A 6823-nucleotide genomic window follows, 5' to 3' on the forward strand; every position below is an offset into this window, starting at 1 on the left:
AGGGGAGCCTGACTATGATGCAATTTAGAGCTGCATGTGATACATTCATTGTTCACAAAGTGAGCCAATTTTAGCTGTCCCAAGCATTTTGCTAGCATGGTCACTTGCCACTATGTCATCTATGCCACTGACTCCACCAGGAGGAAGGAGGGGCTAAGCACAGAGTGACCCACTTGTCACTGCCGCCACGTCACAGTGGTCTGATATGCACATGATACAGGAGACACCCAGGCAACGAGGCTCAGTCCACAATCCTGGGGCTGGAGAAGGCAAAAAATCCACTGCCTTCAAAGGATGGGTAGGCATAAAAGGAAAAATGCAAAAAAAAAAAAAAAAAAAAAAAAAGAAGAGGTGGGGGTGTCTTTGGAGGGTAGTGGGATCTAGTCTGGAAGACTCAATTTTGTCATCTATTTGGAACGGAGCCTTGGTCAAAATGTCCCTGCAAAGTGTGTAGCAAATTAGTTCTCAGATCAAGAGAAACTATGTTAGGGTCATAAGCATGAGAAATGGTGACTGAGCACAGAGTTTCCAAACATGAGCTTTTTTGGGGTTATATCAAGTGCACTTTGGTGTGAAGGGAGAGAAAACCTACCCAGAGACAAGGTCAAAGGCTTCGCTGTGTCTTAGACACCAGGGGTATAGACGACAGCCTGGCCCCTATCTGGACTCTGTGCCACTCAGGCAAACCTCAGATGAGACTCACACACACTTCCAAACACTACAAAAAAAAAGAGCCAGGCCTGGCTTTGCAGGAGCAGCTTCTTCCGCCAACTCCAATAAGCTGAAGATCAGAATGACAGGTTTGGGAGGGAAGGAGGTGCCCCAGTCCTGGATAGGTTTCAAGTATGGGAAGAGGAACCACTTTTAGGGATGTTGTAGAGGAGATTCTGATACCGGATCAGGAGTTAACTGTTAATATAATAAGAGCTAAAGTGGAAGTTTTCACCACAGCATCAAGATGGGAAATTCCAAAGCCAGGAGCCAAACCATAATGTGGACATTTCTAAGAAGCTGATTTAGCTGGCTCAAAGATCCATAAAGAGGATATACACAGTTTCAGGATAGTGGAAAGAGGCGGATTCTGTGGGGAAAGTCCTTGGAAGTGATCTGACTCCCGTCCTCCCCAAGGGGGTGGACCTGTCATCTCAAGCCTCTGGAAAAGGGATTCAAAAGCAACATCTGCAGAGTTCCATATCTGCCCTTGGAATCTAGGGACTGATATGACATCTGCCTAAGGCCAAAATGTCAAAGCGCCAGCTTTAGTGACTTCAGGTGTCAGAGTAGAAGGCTGTGTTGAGAAAGTGACTGCTGGTCCCCTACTCCCATTGGGGGAGCAGCCAGGATCTCCTAAGCACAGGCTGTGCCCAAGAGGGCTTCAGCCTGAGGGTGAGAAGCCCTTAAACAGAGACTCTGTCAGGAAGCGAGAGGCTGCTGATAGATGATAGAGGCACTGCTATATTCCTGGAGATCCAGATGAAAAGTTCAGACAAGGAATGCCACAGAAGTAGCCAGGGGAGAAAGACAGTCTCTTTACCCATCAGCCAGGCTCCAACTTTCCTCTCTGCCTCACCTAGAGAGGCCTGTAGCAGAGGGTTGTTGGAGGGGGAGGCAGAAGCCCTCCCTGCAGGCTGAAGGGGAGTCTTTTCTTGGAATGGCTGTGACCTACATGCCATAGAGTGAGCATTTTCAGTCTCTACAGCATATGTGTATATGTATGTATGTATGTATGTATGTGTGTGTATGTGTGTATGTGTGTCTGACTTACAATGGACGCAGCTACCTGAAAAATCATAGGCCTGATCAAGTTTTCAATCAGGAAATGGTGAAAAACACAACTCCACAGAGTAAACTTTCAAGGAACAGCAGGAGACAAGCATAAAACTGTCTTCATTACCTCACAAGTCCTGCTGGGTTCTAGCCACAGCTAACCTCTGCTCGGCACTGTCTATATGCTGATGCTAGGCCAAGGGCTTTAGAGACATTATCTCATTACCATCGCCTAACAGCTTTTGACTCAAGTATGATTATCCCCTTTGTCAGAAAAGGAAACCGAAGTTCAGAAAGGTCAGGCAACCATCTTCTAGTCACACAGGTAGTTAGTAAGGCTAGTTTTGCATCATTTAGCAATGTGTCAGGCAATGACAATCACAGCCTAGGTGTGCAGTGGGCTATGCTGTGTAAGTTTCTATAATTAGATTCTGTGATGTTTTCCCAGCAACCAAATTGCCTAATGATGCATTTCTCAGAAAGTATCCCCATTATGTGACACAAGACTGCAGTAGCCTGCACTTGACTGCAAGTCTAATCCTGAACTCTGAACTGTACAACCATCTGAAATCTAACACAGATGAGTAGTTTTCAGGAGACAGCTGTGATTGAAGCAGGACAACTTGCATCCTGCTCATCATTCCCTTTGGGGAGTTCCTGCATTAGAAAACCAAAGAACAGAACTTGAAAACATTGATGTGCAAAATTTTAGTGCACTCGTTCAACTCTGGCAGTGTGGATGGGAAGGTGGAACAAAGGGTACCCATGACTCTAGACAAGGGGGAAGAGAAAAAAATTCAGAGTCTGTGTTCTCAGAAAGGCAGCTGGCAGGAGGTGACCCCAGTAAATAGTGCTATCATAGGCCTGAGGTTCACAGAACAGTACTCATGTGTATAAATACATAGTTCAGGTCATGCATGACCAGCACTTAGTACAGAACCCGGCACCAGAGTAAGTAATAGGTAAATGACACTGGAACTGTGACAAGTTTACATATATATCTAAAAACCTCAATATATAATTTAATGCAACATACTCAGCCACTGACATCATTGTGTCTATTTCATGAGGAGCCATGTTTATCATGGACGCTGAATTTTATAGTTGAGCCAAGACAAGAAACACACAAAAGATTATGTTAGCAAAATCTACATTTAAGTCTGAAGCAATGGCCCTAAGTAGTAGAGAATCGTCGGTTCTTATGGAAAAAATTATGTCAGCATGAGCCCTTCCTTCCATAAAAAGTGCATATATGCAACTGTACAAATAACTACAGAAGCCCATTTACTGATTCACTCAATGAATTGTACTCCTTTTAAGTCCTTTCATTATCTCCAGATAATAACCAATCCTGTAGATTCAAGGGAGAGGAGAAGATCCCTCAAGCCAGAGGCTACTTGCCCGATTACCCCAGTGGGCTCACCCACCCACATCCTCTCCATATACTCACTGATGCCAGTCTCAATCATGATACCAACTTGGAATAGGTGTCATTGTGACTTAAGCTGCACTTAATTTTAAAACCAAGTTTAATGGAACCCCTCCCCCCCCAAAAAAAAGTTTCTGAATCAGTAGATTCTGGTACCTAGAAATGTCATTTGTTTGGCATGCTTTTTTCCTCCTTTTTTCTTCTAATAACAAAATTCCACTTTTTTTTCATAGGAGCCCCATTCCATGTAACTTTGGTGGGATGCACCCTGTCAGGGGACACATGAACAAGCCATAGCCAAAGAAATACTGTGAATGGTCCTAGATGAAACCGGAAGAACCACACAGCTGAGCCCAACCCAAATGCCAATCCAGAGAATTGTGAGATAAAGAAATAACTGTCATTCTGAGTCAATAAATTTTGGGATGGTTTGTTATATAGCAAGAGCTAATTAACACATACTGCAAATAATATCACCACAATATCAGGGTGTGATGCTACATGAAGCCCCAGAAACTCTTGCACTTAAGAAAATATATTACTTTCCTAGATTGAAAGAAATAAAAGTTTTCTACCATTAACAGAAATTTTATCTCACAGCAGTCACATTTAGATTCAGAGAGAGAGGAGGAAAAAAAAACAAAAACCAAAACAGAGCAATGAGAAAACTAGCATGTGAGCCAATTTTCATTACAACACACTGCAAGGGACAGTCTGAATTCCTTGGCTCAAGTAACACTCTGTTGTTCTGGATACTGCCTGAAGCAAGCACACCATCACAGGGGGCCTGAAAATAGTTTCATTATCAAGAAAAAAAAATTATAGAACTTTTCTCTATTTTCTTAACAAGAGAACATGGATTGATCTTTTTTTCAAAGTATTAAAACATCTTAAGCAATTTCAAAGAGGGGGGAAATGGTGAATGAACAGACATCTAATCATAGTACTGGTAGGGATGCAGCATATAAATGTAATTATCATTTCAAAAATAATGTCAAATAGTCATTTTGTTCTAAAAATGAAAGAACTTACCAGTAAGATTTTGTGGGCCACACAGTTGTCAGGTCCTAAGTGGTGGAATGAATCTGAAATAGAATTAAAACTCCATAAGTAAGTCACATTTGGAAAGGATGTGCCATGATATTGAATATTGATTCTTCCAGTTAAAGATTAGCAAAGCTTTTTCTGGCTGCTGGTGAGAATTTTTGCCTACATATTTCAACTTGCATTCTCTCATCTACTTTAGGGAGCAAGCACTGAAAGTCTGAAACCAGTATAACTATAAATGGTAGTGTTTTCATCCAAACCCCTCCAAGTCAGCAGAAGCCTCTCTAGCTTTTGTTCTTGCCCTGGGCCTTCAATTCTCTCTGCTGGGACCAAGCCATGGTTGTCTTTTGGAATCAATTAAAAAATAGATGGTTCAGTATATCATGAAGGGTAATGGGAGGGAGGTACAAGTCCTTCCATAGTGAACCCCTAAGCACAAATAACCACAAATGTGTGATTTATTGATAATGTGAGCTGAAGGCTGTTCAATGGAAATGTAACAAGGCAACATATAAAATTTTAAATTTTCTAGTCGCTGCATTAAAAAAGCAAAATGGAAGATGAAATTTCAATAATTATATTTAATTTAACCTAATTTATGCAGCACATTATCATTTCTTCATGTAGCCAACATAAAACATTTTTTAATGAGACATTTTCATTTTTTTGTTGTTGTTGCACTAAATCTTTAAGACCCAGTTCATCTTAACTCAGGCTACTCACATTTCACATAGTCTCATTAGCTACTCAGGCTGTTATACTAGTTGGCACAGACCTAGGGAATCTATTCTTGGTCTTCAGGTACTGGCAAGACTCCAAAGGTAGTCAAATGCATATGAAGATTTATTGATCTATTTATCCTTCCTCGAGTAACCTATCATTACCCCATTTCAAGATTCATTTAGTAAAACAAGAATGTGATAATAGCAAACACTTATATAGCACCTGCTGTGTGCCAGGAACTGTTCTCAACATGCCCCTATGTTAACTAATCCTTGCAATAACTTCATGAGTTAAGTGCAGTATCATTCCAGTTTTAGTAAGGAAAATGAAACGGAGAGGCTACTAAGTATTTTAGGTTTATAAGCGAGTGAGAGAGCTGGATTCTCATTTACATAGCCTGCCTCCAGAGCCCATGCCCTAAGCCACTATATTCTCAAAGATGAATGGTTAAAAATAAAATTATTACTTTGAACTTTAATGAAAACCATCATGTGATGCCAGGCTTTCTATCATGATGCCTACATAGATCTGGATAATAGCAATGATGGTAGAGGGAAGATTTATGAGATGTCCTCGTAAATTAAAATAAAAATACTTTGAGGTAGAAGCACCGAAACTGAAAGTAAGAGTAAGTTTCTGGTCAAAAAGAGTACACTGGGTCGTGGGGCCTGTTTGATGAACAAGGTGAGGCTAGAGAGGAGGGTATGTGGGTTCCTTGCAAAATCTTGTCTGTGATTTTTCTGAGGGAGGGTTCTATCATGTTTATCTAATTTTAGATATCTTAGTGTCTGCCTTAGCAAGATAGGAAGGAAGAGAAGAAAGATCAAGTTGAAGGGAACTTAAAAATTACACCCTTTCCACATTTATCAGTGCAACCCAGAGAAATTAAACCCAGTAGGCAACACCAGAATCACACACATTGCCAGCTCAAATAGGGAGAGGAGGTTGGTTGGTGACCCTGTTTAGTATCAACCAGGCATGTTGCCCAGTCTCACGTGGTGGAAGTCCTTCAGAGGCTTCTTCCAGGTTTTAGGGTCAAGTTTAAGTTCCTTCACCCAGTCTGCATAGTCGCCAGATCTGGAGCCCACCTGCTTCCTGGGCGTTCTCCCACAGGCATCATGTCTTAGTCACACCGACCTAGTTACAGGTCCTCAAATGCCCCACAGGTGCACTCCTCAGTGACTTCACAGAGAGCCACACTTATTCTTTATAGTATTATCCTCTTTTCAAGCCTCAAATGTCACCACCCCCAGAAAGCCTTTGTGAACACTCTTGGCTGACTTAGGGACAACTTCTCTGCAATAACACAGTAAAGGTATTCATTCAATTGAATTAAAAATTATGTGCTAACAGTGACACTAATAAAAGTGGAACGTATGGAGTTGTGTGCATGCTCTGTCCCAAGTGCTTTACATGACCTTTTAAATCCTCTCAGCAACCATATAAAGTAGTTTTATTACCCCATTTAACAGATGAGCAAACTGAGGCACAGGGGTTAAGTCAGAAGTCCAAGGTCACACAGTTTATAAGTGGCAGCATCAGACTGTGACCCCAGACTGCCAGGCTCCAGAGCCTGCCACTTACTGGCTGTTACAGTGGGCTGCCTCTCACTGGATTCCATTGCCCTCTGCTCTCATGCCCAGGTACCTCCTTCTGTTACTGCTAGGAGCTCCTGGGCTGCAACTTTTCATTTACTGGTCTCTGAGAATGTACCTAACTCATTTATGTCTTTCCAAGACCTACCAAGGCACCCACAGGAAAATACTGAAACAGAAAGGGAGGAATAGGCCATCGAGCTATAGACCTGAGCTGAATAAAGTTACATACACCAGGATACAGCCTTCGAATATGCACTTT

The 6823-nt window shown here is 41.9% G+C and overlaps 1 non-coding gene across 1 annotated transcript in view; it reads right to left on the reverse strand.

Annotated features, from left to right (window-relative positions):
* The window catches only part of LOC101636201, a 61988-nt gene extending 57710 nt beyond the window's left edge, over positions 1–4278 (reverse strand). The window contains exon 1 of the transcript XR_001145212.1: positions 4229–4278. This is a non-coding gene — a transcript (uncharacterized LOC101636201). The remainder of the gene's footprint in view (positions 1–4228) is intronic.
* Positions 4279–6823: the final 2545 nt, after the last annotated feature.

Source organism: Condylura cristata, unplaced genomic scaffold (assembly GCF_000260355.1).
Source record: "Condylura cristata isolate star-nosed mole 26May11 unplaced genomic scaffold, ConCri1.0 scaffold00008, whole genome shotgun sequence".
NCBI classification, from domain to species: Eukaryota; Metazoa; Chordata; class Mammalia; order Eulipotyphla; family Talpidae; genus Condylura; species Condylura cristata.